The following is an 18,010-nucleotide window of genomic DNA, read 5'->3' on the forward strand; positions in this document are numbered from 1 at the left end:
ACCCCGGTCCCATTAACAGGGACCCCTAGGGTATTATAACCAATCTCATTACCATCTCTGTCACCCCCCCACAGGGTCTCTGATTCTCAGCCCTGATGAAGGCGGATCGAACCTCAAACCTTTACCGCCGAAACGTGACAAATACAGGAATTAACAACATACCTGTACCAAACCAAGTTGAAACCAACCTTTGTTATCAACCAACTTGGGATCACGTTGGCTAACGACCAGATATCTAATATGAAAAGACCCTTGAAATTTGTAATTTCTCCCGCCCAGAAGTACTGGACTTGAAATATTCTATATTTACCTGAATGTATATATTTCAATTGTTTCAATGTTTTGTGGCTAACGACCAGATATTTAATATGAAAAGACTCTTGAAATTTCTAATTTCTCCCGCCCAGAAGTACTGGACTTGAAATATTCTATACCTATCGAATGTATATATTTCAATTGTTTCAATGTTTTGTACATAGGTATTGTTCTAAAAACTGTACTCACAAACGTGTCTATTGTCTTTGGATAACTACAAAATAACTATCCAGAAAAGTTACATGTTACTGTGTTTTCTCTGCATTCACTTTCTTTTGATATTTACTTTACAAAACAGTAAAATACTTTTTATGTATCGTCTGTATCTTTAACTTTGTGTTTTTGAGATTGTAATAATCTAGTGTAATAATCTATACCCACATGCAGATTTACTCTGTGGTTGCCAAAGATTAGGCAACACATCCTCTGCCTTCACAAAATAAATCAAGAAGACAGGCACAGCCTTTGGCCCGGCCTGTTTTTTCTAAATATCTAGTGGTTACTAGAACATAGTAAAGGTACACATCTTGTTTCATAGTCACAGAAGCCACCAGGACATTGTGGCATGAACACCACCGATGAGGAGGAGGACGATGACATGTCTTACACAACACCATGTTTCAGCCCTATAACAACACACAGCCCCCTCGGCTGACACTGCCCAGCAGACGTTCCCTTGATGGACCCCTGTGTGCAATTGAGAATTGCCACATGGAACTCACCAGAATTGCCTGCCAGGAAATGGCAGAGATGAGACTCATGCAGGAATGCATGCAGGTCTGCAGCTGCAGGAGTTTCAGGTCTAGAGGCCATGCGACTACCACCCTCCTCACCCTTGCCCAAAGAGTGCGTCAGGGCAATGAGATTGTCTATGCTGCAGCTGATGCCCTAAACCATGCCATACAATTGACCTTGGCCAGGAGTCTGACCCACCGACATCGGCACCAAAACTGCCTGTTGCATGGTGTTGGGCAGGACCATTGCATCATGTGTTGATCCTGGAAATCGTGCCCATCAGTGTGTGATGGTAAGGTCAGCGTCACAGGTGACCTGGACATTCAGGGAATGGAACTGCTTCTGGTTTCTGTAGACATCCTATTAGGCATGGGGGGTACCAGCTCAACATGCAGACAGTCAAATTCTGCCACCACATTGGGCATGCCCGCAATTGCATAGAAGCGTGCCTTGGTGGTGTTGAACTGGGGCTGGGTGGTGGAGAGGGCTATGTGCTGGCCCAAATGGTGCAGGAGGGTCTCCGCCACCTGTACCAGCACTCTGGAGAAGACAAGCTGCGTAATGCTGTGAAGCTGGCTCACAGAGTGCTGGCACGTGCCATTGGCCAGGAAGTGCAGGACCGACACCAGCAGTGGTGGTATGGCTGACCTGATGATTATCCTGCTCCCAATGTCCTCCTGGATGTGGGTCAGGAGGTCAAGTATGTTCATCCTCTTTAGGCAGTAAAGTATCTGCCTATTGGTGAGGGCCCAGGGTGTGGCCCTAGTGCGAGGGAGAACTGCATGCCTTTGTCTTGCCACCTGCATCCCGATCTTCCTCCTCCTCCTCTACATGGCCTTCTGTTGCCTCTGCTGGTACTCCAGCCCCAGCAGTGGTAGATTGGCATGCTGCTCCTCCTGCTCCATGTTTGCAGCCATGACTGGCAGCATTGTTGTGTTGGGAATGTGTTTTTGGGGAAGGTGTGGTCTTTTTTTACACTTCCCGTGTCAATTGGGTGCACCTGGGTCGATTGTGTGGACCTGTGTCCTAATTTCCTTCACCCGTGTCAATTTAGCAGCTGCTTTGAGGTGTTATTATCTTTGCATTGGTTTTAAATCCAATCTCATGAGATGCCAGTGATACCATAGTGCCTGTATTACCGGCATAGTTTTTTGTGCCATCTGGTATTTTCTTTGCCGGGTGAGGTGATATTGGGGCCCGTAATTCCGGCAACTGTCTTCGGCACACTCAAACTTGGCCTGACGGCAAAAGTGCTATTAACAGTATTACTGGCACTTTTATTATATACCGGCATACTCGCAATGAGGGCCTTAGTCTTTCACCCTAGTCCTTTGTACTAGTTCTTCAACCAATTCCTTCTCATTGTACTCCATCGAGTCTCTCAGGCACAGTTCCTCAGCATGTCTCTCTCTGTCAATCACTTGCTCTTCACATTAAATAAAATGATGCAACATTGAGATTGAATATTCACAAAATCATGGATTCAATTAAATAAGATACGCTTTAAGGGAAACACAAAATGAAGCCCTGATAGAGTTTTAAAACAATGCAGTGTTTAGGTGCTAATGATGACAAAGAATGAAAGTGGGATTAACAGACGTAGGTTTGGGTTTGGGATAAAAAGTGAAGTGATGCAGAACATAGAAAAACACAGATGGAGAATGAAGACAATGAATACATTTTAAAATCATGGATAAGAAATTTAAAAGCCAAGGTGAATCAAAGGTAGGCCAAGAGATAGATTGCAGTAAAGAAGATGCAAAAGTAAGAGAGGAGACACAAAGAAGAGTACAAACAGCAGAGTGAAAGATCCATCTCAGAGGAGCAAAATGATAGTTTGGAATGCCCGTTAGTAAAGCAGAGGAATACTCAAGACTTGAGGTGACGGACATGAGTAATGTTTCTTAGACAGAAATGGTCATATGGCCTTCACACCACTATATATCCCTTAATTCAGTTATAACTAGAATGTGTAAATTAATGTTGATGTCCTCTTTGCGTGGGCATGTCTAGTAAACTTTTTACTGGGCCTGGGCACAACAACATGTTCATATCTTGCTGAATACAATAGTTCTAAAGTAGTCCATGCCCTCCTAAGCATGGATGTATGGCATTTCTGAAGTGTGAACCCAGCTGGGAAGCAAGTGTGTGTTGCAGAAAGGGGATGCACTGAGGATTATAAGTAGGGTGCAGGGGTAGTGCGAGCAGACAAGGGTGGGAATTCCTGAGGGGGAGAAAAGGCTGAGTGGCATACTTAGGGACAGGTGAGAGGCTCTTTGGAGGGTTGGATCTTTAGGTACACCCTAAAGTGGAGGATGTAGATGAACAATTGTATCTGTGTTGGAAACTTGTTCCAGCGAAAGAATCACAGGAGGAAAATAACTGCTACCTGATTTCCCACTTTGAAGCTCTGTGTTTCCAGTCTGGAGGTGTTGTGTTTCCTAGTGTTGTGCTGGCCTCATTTTTGGTGAGTTTCTCGTCCAGATAGCATGGCGTTTTGGTTGTAACTGCTTTGTAGGTAATGCAGGCAATCTTGGACATGATATGTGCTTGAATTTGTAGCCAGTGCAGATTCTTGAGAATGGGATTTATGTAGGAAAATTGTCTTAGTGCTATTCAAAGGCATTTTCAACAGGGTCTCAAATAGCATATTAGTATAATTATAGATTTCTTTGGAGTGGTACATTCCTACTGTTTGGCCCTGTAGATAATCAATTGTTCAGGTTTACATAGTTCTGGTGGACATTATTCATGACTCTCAGTAACAGAGATTTAAAAGTGTGATTTAACATTATTGATGATTACATGCCATAACAGTTTAAGATCATACAAATTTTATGTGCTTTTGTATCCGGCTGTGAATGGTGCATGCTTTTCGCCTCAATTGGAAATGTATAATGCTAGAAGTTTTTAATCAACCTACCACGGCTAACAATTCACACAAGAATAGGCTTCTGATGACTGACCCTTCAGCTTTCAAGTTTTTTTAAAGGGTTGACACAAATTCATGCCTTTAAATGTAACATCAATGCACCGCTACAAAAGCCAACTTTATTGGCTTGGTCAATTCATGTTTTAGTTGATATTTTGTATCTCTGTGGAAGTTAGTTGTCTAGTAAAGTGCGACAGCTATTAGTGTATCAAGTCTCAATGACCCCTAATGTGTCTAATTTGTATTCTGCTATAGTTTTCATGTTAGTAGTCTTTCTGTTTGCTGACATGGTGTTTATCTCTCCAATGTTACTGTTTTTCCTAATGCTTTTTGTTTAGGTCTTTTGCCCTTTCTGTCCCTTTTGGATTATTTACCATGGAGACACATTTTTTCTGTGGTGTTGGCTTTCTGTAGGTTGTGATTTTTACAATTTATATAGTTCCAATTTTTGATTTCCTGTTTTTTGGTTGGGTCTCTCAAATTGTGTAATGGTCGTGCAGTTCGGGGTTCCCCGTTATCATTACCTGGTTAGAACTTCCGACGTGGATTGGTTTGTGAACGCTCTGCATGGGTATTATGAGTTCGTTATTTACTCCCATGAGAGATCCTAGAGGAAAATTAGTAACAGATCTGAGCAGGTGTGAGAAGGGTATGGGGATCATTTTAAATAAACATTTAAATTGCAAAGTGGGAATTGCCTACAATGGCACTAAGATGCAGAAAGGCCCCTTACATACAATGCTCCTGTTTTGTAGTCAGAAGTGCAAACAGAAAGGTGTAAAACAGGCCTAATTGCCATTACACCTTTTTTATTTACACATATGAATACATATTAGTGTAAATGCTTGCCGCGAATAATGCTTGCAGCAAACATTAACAATGGAATCCACCTATTTTACCATGTGGAAAACTTAGGCAGATTCCATTGGAATCCATTGTTTTAACACAATCATGACAATCTCTGGTTGGTGGTAAATATGTAACTGGTGGTAATCCACCAGGTGGAGCAGGTGCTGAAGTGGATATGCATAATCCACCCTGCTCCACAACTTCACCTGGCACATTATGTGAAATTCCCCACATTCAGATAGGTAAGATTTGTGCAAATGTGGTTGTAATAATTGGTTTTTTGGGATACTTGAGCAATACATTTGTAAGCAATTTCCTGCATTTCTTGGTGGTGCAGCTCTCTGCCTTATACTATTGGTCAGGTGCCCAAACAATCTCCTATTTGATTCTCTGGCTTTTCAGTGTTGTACCAAACGGGCTGCAGATCTCAAAAGCAAGGTTATGAAATGTATAGTCTGTGGGTCATCATCTTGAAATGGATTATGGAACACATAGGGTGCTAACAGTGAGGGGGTAAGGTGGACCAGCCCTATGGTAATAGACTTCAGATTTCCAGGCCAATTGGCCCCATATGTTATCTGGGGTCAGGCCATGGTGAAACTGATCACCAACAACACAGAACATGCTAATTTTCTTCACAAATGTTCAACTTTATTACACATTTGACGCATGTATTTTGTGATAACCCATGGTCAGTCCAAAACCCATGGTGGGTAGACACTATAGATATAGATATTTCCATTATTGTAAGCATCATGTGACCCTATGAGTACACAAAACACATCTGCAATCCTTTACTCATAGTAGATATGAACTCTTGTTCGTATGACACACAATAATTGTAGTACTCTTTGCAGCAAACATGACCAACATTCTCTTGTTTTATGACATGCACATTGCAACAAAACACCCATTTGTTATCGTGGCTTCCAGATGGACAAACCAACAAGCCTAAATGGTATCCCTTATCTTACACTTTGGTAATGTGGGAAAAATCATAAAAGGAATGATAGTTCAACCAGTTAAAAAGCACACCAAGAACACATGGTAAAATATGTAAATATTCATGGCAAGGTTCCCAAATACCCAATTGTATCTAAAGCAATGTATAGAAAATGAATTAAAGAACCTCGAGAAAAAATAAAATAAACGTACCCATAATAATAGAAATAAATGTAATCAGTTTTACATGGGTATCAATGTATTGCAATGATAATCAATTGACAAGTGAAAACACGTCTAATGAAAGGGAAGGTCCTGATTTCAGTTCTTTCTACTTTTTCTGCATCAATGTAGTGCATATAATGTATAATTATTAACATTAACTTCATAGAGCAAACTCTAAAAAGAGTAATACTCCTATCCAAGAGTGACAGTGGCTATAGAAATAGAAACAGACATTTAATTATACCTGCAGTTCCATTTTTTAAACATTGAACAAGAAACCTATGAACCCTATATTTAATAATAGTGGAGATTAAAAGAATTACACTTGGAAAAGGGAGAGTGTTTAGGGGCTGCTTTAGGGACAATAATCACTGCATGGACCAAAGAGCTAGAGTAAGCACTTAGGTAAATACGAACCTGGTTTTGCATCAGCAAATTCTAAATAGAAATACCCACAGCATCAATCAATTTTGCACCTCCAAAGGTAATAATGTTTTTTGTCTTCAGAGAAAAAATGTACAGTGGTATCATAGAAATAAATAACTATTTACACAAACCAATGTTTCATTTAAATGCAAACTTTGTTTCATGTTAAATGATAAATAACATTTGCAGAGTACTTTATGCAACCCTAAGCAGGAAACACAGACATACAACCTAACTATGTCATCAGTTTTACAGATAAAAATATTAAGACATGCCAACGTTGTACCATCATTGGTGTGTTTCAATCTTTTTAAAGTCTAGTTGGAAAAAAATCCTTTTATGTAAATACATCAACACTCCTTGATTTGTCCACCTATACACATGAGAAGTTATTAATGACTTTTGATAATCAACGCATCATCGTTGACATTTAAAAAAAAATGGTTATAGTTATTTAATACTTCTTTTTGCACATAAATATGCATGCAATGTGGAATCCCTTTTAATCCTATTGTAGAGGAGCAGACAATCACATCACTGATAGACTCTGCCCCATCACCTCCATACTGGATGAATAATAGGAAGACACTGTGCATGACACCAGGTATCCTTCGAATACTGCATCGAGTGTATGAGAGACGTCATACACTCAAACAGGCGTATTGAATGTATCTTCCTACTGAGGTGGTAGCAGGATATTTGCAGGCACCACTTAATATGGAGGAGTTGTAAAGAAGATTTGACAAGTGCAAAGTGATGTCATAGGAGGAGATACAATGACACACTGAAACAATATATGAATACTTGAGAATGAAGATGTATCTGAAGAAACAAGAATACAAATATGTACAAGTACGAACTAATGCAAATCCACTGCGACAATGTTGATGATGATGAGTATCATAAAGCACATGAACATCATAAAAGAAAAAATACATGGATCCCAAAAATTCCATAGACGAAGATAAGCACCACCGGTAGCACCTCCATCCACCAGTACATTACCAACGCCAACTGGAAATGCACCCTCTACATTGACAGTGGTATCCATTACACTGACACCTATTTTACCAACACCCAATCTAAACATGATGAAAGTCATGCATAAAAGATTCTGCAAATCAGTAGTTAAGGGATTTGCCACAATGAAGGAATTAGATATATTCCACTCCATGTGATAAATCATTACAAATACTAGAAAGGTCACTAAGAAAGCTTTCTATCCATCTCTCACTTCCAGATGCAGCAGTACCACATTCTTTTGAATATAGGTTCACCTTTCACAGGAGTTAAGTGTACAACATCTATTGCAAATCCATTGGGATGATCATAACAAAGCAGCTATAAGAAAATACAAATATATGAACATTACAAAAATAAACTTGCACAACACCATCAATTGTACTACCTCACAAAACACTCCAAACACTCCAAACACCCACAAGTACTGCATACCTCAAAATAAAATAAAAGTACAATAAGTAAAATCAAACAACCTTCAACCTTAATAACCAATACAAAAGCTACATCTCCCCATTGAAAAATACTTCCCACTCAAACACAGCAAATGAAACAATTATAAATAACACTATCTGATAGAAGTGCACTCTACAGCTAACACACACAACACTGCAAATACAATTTCAAATATGTAAATGGTGATCAACACTTACTTTCACACAGCCACACTCCTGCCATGTGCACAGCGAGAGTTCAAAACTCAAAACTTTCCAAAATGAATACCAAAAAAAGAGAACTATATACTAATAAAACGACTAACATGTCTGACACATTTTCAGCACAACCTATCACTAAGCTCTACACAAAGGCAAAAGTAACAACAACTAATAGCAAACAATGAAACTGACAAAAATCTATTTTCTCCCCACCTACCCTCTTACAAAGCCGCGGCTATTCAACTCGGCTAAAGATCTTGGTTTGTACCCGTGGCTACACAAACATTTGTCTGCAATACCAAAATCAAAATAAATTGGCCTTCAAACCTTCAAATGAAATAAGTGAACAACTAAGTACACAGAATAACCTAGATAGAAACAAATCTGTACTGTATCATCCACAGGAACATATGATTATTGCACACAAAATGTATGTTTATAGACACAGCCACAAATATACCCCTGGCTACTACACACGACGTGTCAATTGTCCTAATATAGTCGCGGCTACAGAGGGATTGTGTTCATGCCTACCTGAGCCACTGCTACTACACGGCCACAAACACACAATGTGTCATTTTTCCAAATATAGCTGTGGCTACAGAGGGATGCTCTGGATTTCTACCAGTTAATAGCAATGCAGCAAATACTAACAGCACCATCAACCAGTTAGAAACTACAACACGCACACACCCACACACACACACACACACACACACATCATGCATACCCCACTCATACAAACTACTTGAAATTCAAAGTAGGAATCATTTTCCTGGAAACAGAGAAACACTGCAGATATCATCATGGCTGAAATGAAAACTGTGTTGCTGATTGGAGACAGTTGGCTGTTTTGGTTGCTGGCTTTTTGCAAGAAACTAAATATTACCAGGGACCTAAGTTTGACAAATGTCACAATTAGATGGTTTGGAATGTGCAGAATGCAGTGGTTTCAAATTCTTCCAAAATTGTTAAGTCTGAGAAGTACAGGGCACCCAGACATCATACTCATTCATTGTGGCAGCAGTGACCTGGGAAATATTAGAGGAGTGTCTCTTACTTTGATGATTGAACAAGACATGGAAAAACTAATGGAACTATTATTTTGATAATGGATGGCATCAAGAAAACAAGAACAATTAACCAATAGCAAGAGTCGTTGACAGGGAAGTATAGTAGAAAAAAAATGTTTTAAAAAGTAGTGTTTTTAAATCTGTAGATACTAATCGTGTAGATAATGTGACAATTTCTAGAGTTGGGGATACTTTTGAAAAAGTAGAAGTAACAGATATGCCAATACGTACTGTTATTGGAACCAATAGTGTTTTTATTGAAAAGAAAAAAAAGAAAACATGTTTCAAATGTGTTACCATCTAGTAAAAAAAGAAAGATTTTTACAAAAAAGGTAGCAAATCTGCTATGAACGAGAAACAGAGAAATAAAGATATGCACAGGAAAATGTATCAGTCCCGAGTTTTTACAAATCTTTGGAGAAGTGTCAAACCAAAATCTATATGTTTGGTACAACTTTTTTTGCAAAAGAAAAAAAGAAGTAGTCATTAACAAAGTTTTTGATATGAAAAGAAAATAGTTGATTTTTGTATTGGATTAACTTAACAAATTGCGTAAGGTGACTACACCATTTTATACAAATATAAAAATAGTTCATGTGCTTACACGGGACAACTTTTGTGACGTCTTTAGTGGAGAGTGGAAACACACTTATCATATCAGAGATTTTTTTTAATGAGGAGAGTTACATTCAAGGAAAGAATGTTCCTTTAGCTATTGAGGAAAGTGGACGTATCTATGAAGTACGAACTGGTGTAGTTTCTAAAAAGAAAAAATATGCAGTGAACATTATGGAAATGGAAACTGTAGGTCAGTCAAAAAGGAAATGAAAGAAGAATTGTGAGGTTTTGACTTGCACTTTTTTGTGCAATATTGATACATTTTCTTGTAAACTTTTAAAGAGATTTTTGTAAGTTTTGCACAAAAATTATTATGTTCAAAGACAGATCAAGATGCTACAAAGAATAGATGAGTGTGAAGTTTGTAAAAAACAGGACATTTGGGTCACTCTCTAGCTTGTCTTGCTAAACGAAGATTAAAGAGTCAGTTTCATCATGTACGGATGCTGGCTGCAAATCATACTAAAATGAGATACCTTGTTGGTAAATTGTATGCATGCAAAACACAAGTATGTCTCTTGCAGTTGTAATTGAAATACTTTTGACTGGAACTGTAGAATGTTTAGTTTCTACATTTCATGTGATAAATATGATACATTTAAAAGAGTACTTAGATTAAACACTTACAGGAAGCGGAAATGATGATGCTATGCTTTCAAAGGATCAGATTTTTCAATAGGACAACAGAAGTATTGCAATGTTTGAATTATCTTCTATGGAAAGACCTGACCTGACCTAGTTTTTGTATCGTGTCAACACACTTTTTATAAGTCTCAAGTGCAACTAGTGTATGTTGAGAACAACATTAAACACACTGTTGAAGATGTTTGCAAAGAACTGTATCTGTATTTGTTTGAAGAAGAACAATTTGACACAGGTGAGGAACTGTATGTTTGTAGACATATGTATACGTTTTGGCCGTGGCACAATTGTTAGCAAAGCCAATTTTACCATGCCCAAAACTGCCCTAATTAAAAACCCCCACACACCCCCACACCCATTCCCTACCTACCCTTTTGCCACCTGTGCAAGTTCTTGCCCTGCAGTGTTGGATCCATGCCTCCTACGTGTGTCGATTCGATGCCGCAGGGTCTCCTTTTCTTTTTGGTCCTCTGCCTCCAGACCTCCAGAAGCGGGGGATACCCCCTCCGCCCCCAAAGGCAAAGGCAACCACTACCAAACATGGGGAGTGGGGGACACCAAATTTGGCCAGTTATACCATAGTGTCAATTAGAAACAACCAATTTGGGTAATACCTTGTAGACACTGTGTTGGATTATATAGTCAAACACGTATTCCGCCAAGAAGCGTTCTACACAATATGGTAGTGCCTGAAATTCCTATTGTGCTTCGAAAATGTAACATGTTTGAAGTGATTGCATTGCAAACTGTTCATCCTTTCCAAGTTACTGTTAGACTTCAAAGAAAGATGCAAATCTGCCTAAGAAGTCAATAGTGCAAGGTGTGAGAGGGAAAGTTGTGTATTTATCCCCGAATTTGGAAGAAAATGTTAATACTCTAGGACTGAAGGGTAACATTGCAGATCCTTTGTTTGTTTTAGTAAATGGTGTTGCCACTAAAGATAAGAGCATTTGGAAATAGCTTACAGATATTGGAAAAGTGAAAAATGCATTGTCGTTTCTATTGGAGCACAATGATTTATACAAAGGCAGTCTGACTGTACCAGACCTGTCTATGCTTGATGTTGACTCAACAAAGAAAAGCAGTGAAGGTCAGTTTGCGCATCTATCTGTTGCAGAAGGGAATAGTTTGCATGAACATTACACTATTCATCCTCTACACTAATGTGAAGTTATGGGTCACAGTTTAGAATTATATCAAATGAAAGCAATGAAAGGTGCACCAATTAGTATCTGGGAAAAGACATTAGAAGCCCATTCTTTCCCTATGCTTTTTCCAACTGGTACTGGAGGGAGAATTGATTATCAGATGTGCAAATCTCTGCTTCAGAATATCGTTGTACACAAATGTATTCAGAATATTCATGATTCTGCACCAATGTTGATTATATTTTTCACTTATTGTATGGAAGTGAATTTTCAACATTATGTTATGCAGTTGCTCAAACACTTCAGAATGAAACTAGATTTAAAAATATTTCTGCATGTGTGATGCTGCAACAGGTGAAAGAAAAAAATGAAGGTTTAGAGGGCAAACTCATGACTATTCTTGCTACAATGAGAGGAACTAATGGATATTGGTATAGAAGACACTCTGAAGTTAGATATATTATTGGAAACTTGGGATCTCCAACCTGGTTTGTAACTTTAAGTTGTGCTGAGTATGGTTGGGATGATCTTGCAGAGTGGATTTGTGAAAGTAATGCAGAGAAAGAGAACATAGAACACATGAAATCAGGAGAATTGTGTTCTATGACCCTGTAAGAGTATCACAGTTTTCTCATCAAAGATTTTTAACCATGTTACACATATACAAACCTATCATTTAAAAAGAAATAAGGAATGATTACAATCCTGTCACTGCCCAGCTGTGGAATACAAATACTGATGTACAGTGCATTGGTGATGATTCAACAGATGTTGCTCATTATGTTAGAGCCTACATGACAAAAGCAGAAAACAGAAATGAAACTGAAGTGTGGGTATATTCATCATCAGATAAAACTCTCAGTCAGAAACTTCGAAGGTTTGGTTTGAAGATGCTTTCACATAGAGAGTGTGGTAGCTATGATGCTGCAGATCAGCTTACTAATTTACCTCTGAATGGCTGTAGAATTAATGTAGTTTGGTTAAGTCTTGGACCAACCAGTAGTAGAAATCAGGTGTTGAAGCCTTTCACTGAAATTGAGAAGTAAGCTGAAGTCGCACCTGACAGTACAGAGATTTTGAAAACCAACTTGCTTGATACATATTATCCAAATCGATGTGAAATGTTGGAGGACCTTTGTTTATATGAAGTAGCACAATGCTACTCATATCGACATATTGAACCAAACAGTGACAGAGGATGGTTTAAAGTACATGGATGTAGTGATTGTCTAGTGAGACATGAAAAGCCACGTCTCATTAACCACATGAAACTTTCTTGCCAAACTGCAGAGAAAAAGGAATTATTTTATTTTTGTCTTTTTCAGTTGTTTTTCACTTGGCGTAAAGAGAGCGATTTACTTGGAAGCTTTGAAACTTTTGAAGAATATTTTTTTGGAAAAAAATGATTGAATTACATATCCAAAATGTGAACAGTACTTGGAGTAACTGGAAAAAGAACTACATCAAGAAGAATTTTGCCAGCAGAATTGGCAAAAGAGACAGGCAGTCAACAATCTACAACAGAAGTAAAAAAATACTTGGTGATCCAATTATTCAAACTGATGTTGAGCTTGCTATGAGGAATAGAAATTGGAATGCAACAAAGTAAAGTAGCAGAATTGAATTGTGATAAAATGGTTAGTAAACTTAATTGAGAGCAAAAAGACGTTTATCATACAATTAAAGATAGGTTCTTACATGGTTTACTGCATGACAAGCGTAAATGCTCTTGTGTGCAATACAAACCTGTATTGTTGTATGTTAGTGGACAAGCAGGAACAGGTACATCTTTTTTGATTATTACAATAAGGGATATGATCCAAAATGAAATGGATTGCTCTTTGTCATTTATTGTAACTGTTCCAGCAAGTGTAGCAGCATTCAGTGTAGGGGGTGTTACTTTACATTAACTGTTGATGTTAACAGTGGAACATGACAACAAACTAGAGTATCCAACACGTAAATCAAGTGCAGAACGAGAAGTTGGAAAAGTTCTTAGAAAATGTCATATCTTGATTGTAGATGAAGTAAGTATGGTATCTAACTTGATGCTAGCTTTCATTCACTTGCGTATGCAAGAGGTTTTTAAGACTGACTACAAGGTTTTGTTTGGAGGTAAACATATACTATTTTTTGGAGATTTGTTACAATTAACTCCTGTGAAAGGTCAACCAGTTTTCAGAATGCTGCAATCTAAGGATGCTCAAAAAAGCACATGTTAATCTTTGGAATTCTTTTGAATTCCAAGAACTTACCATTAATATGAGGCAATCTGGAGATTTAGAGTATGCATAAATACTTTATAAGATCCATATAGGAGTTCTTGAGGGAAATGTAAAATAATCTTTGAAAGGAACACTGATTTCTAATATGTTTCATGCAGATTGCAGTCCGTCTGAGGTCATGTTGACTCTTAAGGAAAACAATATTTCTTGTGTTGCTTTGATGTGCATACCTGCAGAGTGTAACACGTTTAACTCTACAATGTTATTGTCAGAGAATCAAAATATTCTGGACCAAAAATCATGTGATGTTTTAGATGGACATGTTATGCCTTTAGATTTGGATAAGAGAGCAAAAGCTCAATTAGTTCGATTAGAGAATTCAATTTCTAAAACAAAAAGTCTGGAAGGTGTTTTCAAACTATGCCTTGATATACGAGTTATGTTAAAGAGGAACTTCAATGTAAAAATTGGTCTAGTGAATCGGAACAATGGGAGGACTGATTGAATTTCACAGTTTTCCTCACAGTACAAATATTGAACATGTTGAAGTTAAGTTTGATCGTGAAGATGGAACTTATTTGATTTTTCAGAGCTCTGCACATTTCATGCTTTTAAGGATACCTATGTGAAAAGAGCACAGTTTCCATTGTGTTCTGGTTATGCAATAAATATTCATAAATCACAAGGTTTGACTTTAGAAGCAGCACTTATTGACATTGGTCAGACAATGTTTAGAAAAGGAATGCCATATGTAGATTTGTCTCGTGTGCAAAATATAGGTTTGTTTTTAATAAACTTTGATGAAAGGAAAGTGACAGCTGACATGCATTACATTGAAGAATATAATAGGTTGCGTGCAGTGTATACTCCTCACCTGAACCTTATACAAGTACCTGCAAAGCACTCATCCAGGAAATGTAAGGAGTCGGTTTAAGCAGATTAAAATGAAATCAGTTCTTGTAAGACTATAAAACAACCACATTTAGTGGTGTTGCAGATTCGTTCAACTCTAATATACTCTCATTGCAGATTTAGTAACCAAGCAGGATTTGAATGCTATTGTAATGCAGCTATGTGTATGTTGTTTCAAATTACTCAATTCATGCAAATAAATGGCTTCCACAGCAGAGAAGCAGCTATGTGTGGAACTTGCAACTCTTAAAACATCTGTAGATGAAAATACACACAGTTTATAGAGGGCAATGTCAATCAGAAATATAGAAGCTGTTGCAACTGGAAATCAACAATGTTCTCAAAATACACAGGAAGATAGTCAAGAATTTTTAATGACTGTCTTTGAGTTATTAGTGAAGGAAACAGTAAATATAGATAGGTATGTAGAATTAGTTACAAGTGGAATCATATGTGTCCAAAATGTAAGAAAGGTTATTCTACTCCAGATCTCTGTGAAAGATTTGTGTATGTGTATGTGACTGATCAGAAAAGTGTAACATGTTCTGATATTGTAACTACGGCATTCCATGACATTCAATGTAGTGACTATGGTTGTAAGTTAAAATCAACACTGCAAAATCTAGTTTTTAATAAGTATGTATTGATTATGTTTCAAAGATACAATGTAGATGGTAGGACAATTAATACATCAATAATGAATTGTGTAACTAGTCAAGTTTCTGTTAGTAAGAAAACTTGCAAAATGTGTGCAATTATTTTTCATGAGGGGGAATCCATTAGATCTGGACATTTCACAACATTGGTGTCTATAAAAGTAGATTGGCTTATCTGTAATGACTCGATATTTAATGTAAAGTAGGATACGGATTGTTACTAGGATGTTTTTCAAAAACAGTTCTAAATAAATGTAGAAGTAATCTGATATCTTCTAGTTTTGCTTTATTGTGTAAAACACTAGCAGGCCGATTCATGGAATAATTAGCGCGGCGCAAGTGGGCAAAAACGTGTGAATCGCAGTGGAATAGCGAAAATCGCATGGCAAGTGCGAAAATCGCACGAAAAGCAGCGCACGTCGATTCATGGAAGTCCGTGCGCGAGAAAACCAGCGGATGTGCGATAAAAAGTGCGCCGCGCACGTTGGCGCACAGGCCATCTAACAGCGTGCGCCAGGTCACAGCGAAAATCACACAGGCCACAGCGAAATTCGCACATAGCGCGGCGCACGCAACAAAAGTAGGCGGAACACGGGCGTAACACTCGGAATGGGGAACAACTTGCAAAAACGTGGGCGTCACGGGGGAAGTACAGGGCACAAGTGCGCAGAACGCCCACACGCTCGCCTACAACACGTATTCATGGAATAGAATAGGGCAGAAAAGCGCACGCTCAAACCAGCGCACAGGCACAAACACGACCGCCACAAGAAAGCAGGCGGTAGCGTCTCTGCAGCTGTAAGAAATGTGCGCCAAAAGGTGCGCCAACAAATAGCACCCATATACTGCCATGATGAATGTCCTATACTGTGGCCCTCCAGGACAAATGACGTGCAAAGGGGTACCCACAAACACGGACACGCTGACAAAAAATACGTGTGCGTGTATACCGGGGTGCGCGGGAAGTCTCACACGTGATTTGGCCGGGTACGTGGATTTCAGGGGTGCGCGGGAAGTTCCACACGCGATTCCATCAGGGTAGGTGTATTTCAGGGGTGCACGGGAAGTTCCACACGCGATTCCATCAGGGTACGTGTATTTCAGGGGTGCGCGGGAAGTCCCACACGCGATTACAGCAGGGTACGTGTATTTCAGGGGTGCGCGGGAAGTTCCACACGCGAATAGCCTGGGCGCGTGTATTTCAGGGGTGCGCGGGAAGTTCCACACGCGAATAGCATGGGCGTGTGTATTTCAGGGGTGCGCGGGAAGTTCCACACGCGAATAGCCTGGGCGCGTGTATTTCAGGGGTGCGCGGGAAGTTCCACACGCGAATAGCCTGGGCGCGTGTATTTCAGGGGTGCGCGGGAAGTCCCACACGGGATTACAGCAGGGTACATGTATTTCAGGGGTGCGCGGGAAGTTCCACACGCGAATAGCCTGGGCGCGTGTATTTCAGGGGTGCGCGGGAAGTTCCACACGCGAATAGCCTGGGCGCGTGTATTTCAGGGGTGCACGGGAAGTTCCACACGCGAATAGCCTGGGCGCGTGTATTTCAGGGGTGCGCGGGAAGTACCACACGCGAATAGCCTGGGCGCGTGTATTTCAGGGGTGAGCGGGAAGTCCCACACGCGATTACAGCAGGGTACGTGTATTTCAGGGGTGCGCGGGAAGTTCCACACGCGAATAGCCTGGGCGCGTGTATTTCAGGGGTGCGCGGGAAGTCCCACACGCGATTACAGCAGGGTACGTGTATTTCAGGGGTGCGCGGGAAGTTCCACACGCGAATACCCTGGGCGCGTGCATTTCAGAGGTGCGCGGGAAGTTCCACACGCGAATAGCCGGGCGCATGTATTTCAGGGGTGCGCGGGAAGTTCCACACGCGAATAGCCTGGGCGCGTGTATTTCAGGGGTGCGCGGGAAGTTTAACACGTGATTTCAGCAGGGTACGTGTATTCCAGGGGTGCGCGGGAATTTCCACACGCGAATAGCCTGGGCGCGTGTATTTCAGGGGTGCGCGGGAATTATCACACGCGATTTGGCTTGGTACGTGTATTACAGGGGTGCGTGGGAAGTTAAACACGCGATTAGGCTGGGTGGGTCCTCACAGGTGTTCCCTGTACACCCTCGACGGCCCCTGCAGGCAGCCCACAAAACAGGGGACTACCCTGCACACCTGCTCATGTCTCCCACCACCCCCACCCCCCACCATCCAGGGGCACCCTCCACCAGGCCCCCACTCATGTCTCCCACCACCCCCACCCCCCAGCAGTGCAGGGGCAGCCTCCACCAGGCCCCCACTCATGTCCCCTATCACCCCCACCCCCCGCCACCAGGGGCACCCTCCACCAGGCCCCCACTCATGTCTCCCACCACCCCCACCCCCCAGCAGTGCAGGGGCACCCTCCACCAGGCCCCCACTCATGTCTCCCACCACCCCCACCCCCCCAGTCACCAGGGGCACCCTCCACCAGGCCCCCACTCATGTCTCCCACCACCCCCACCCCCCACCATCCAGGGGCAGCCTCCACCAGGCCCCCACTCATGTCTCCCACCACCCCCACCCCCCACCATCCAGGGGCACCCTCCACCAGGCCCCCACTCATGTCTCCCACCACCCCCACCCCCCAGCAGTGCAG

This window comes from Ambystoma mexicanum, chromosome 6p (genome assembly GCF_040938575.1).
Source record: "Ambystoma mexicanum isolate Mex_15411 chromosome 6p, UKY_AmexF1_1, whole genome shotgun sequence".
In the NCBI taxonomy this organism is placed as follows: Eukaryota; Metazoa; Chordata; class Amphibia; order Caudata; family Ambystomatidae; genus Ambystoma; species Ambystoma mexicanum.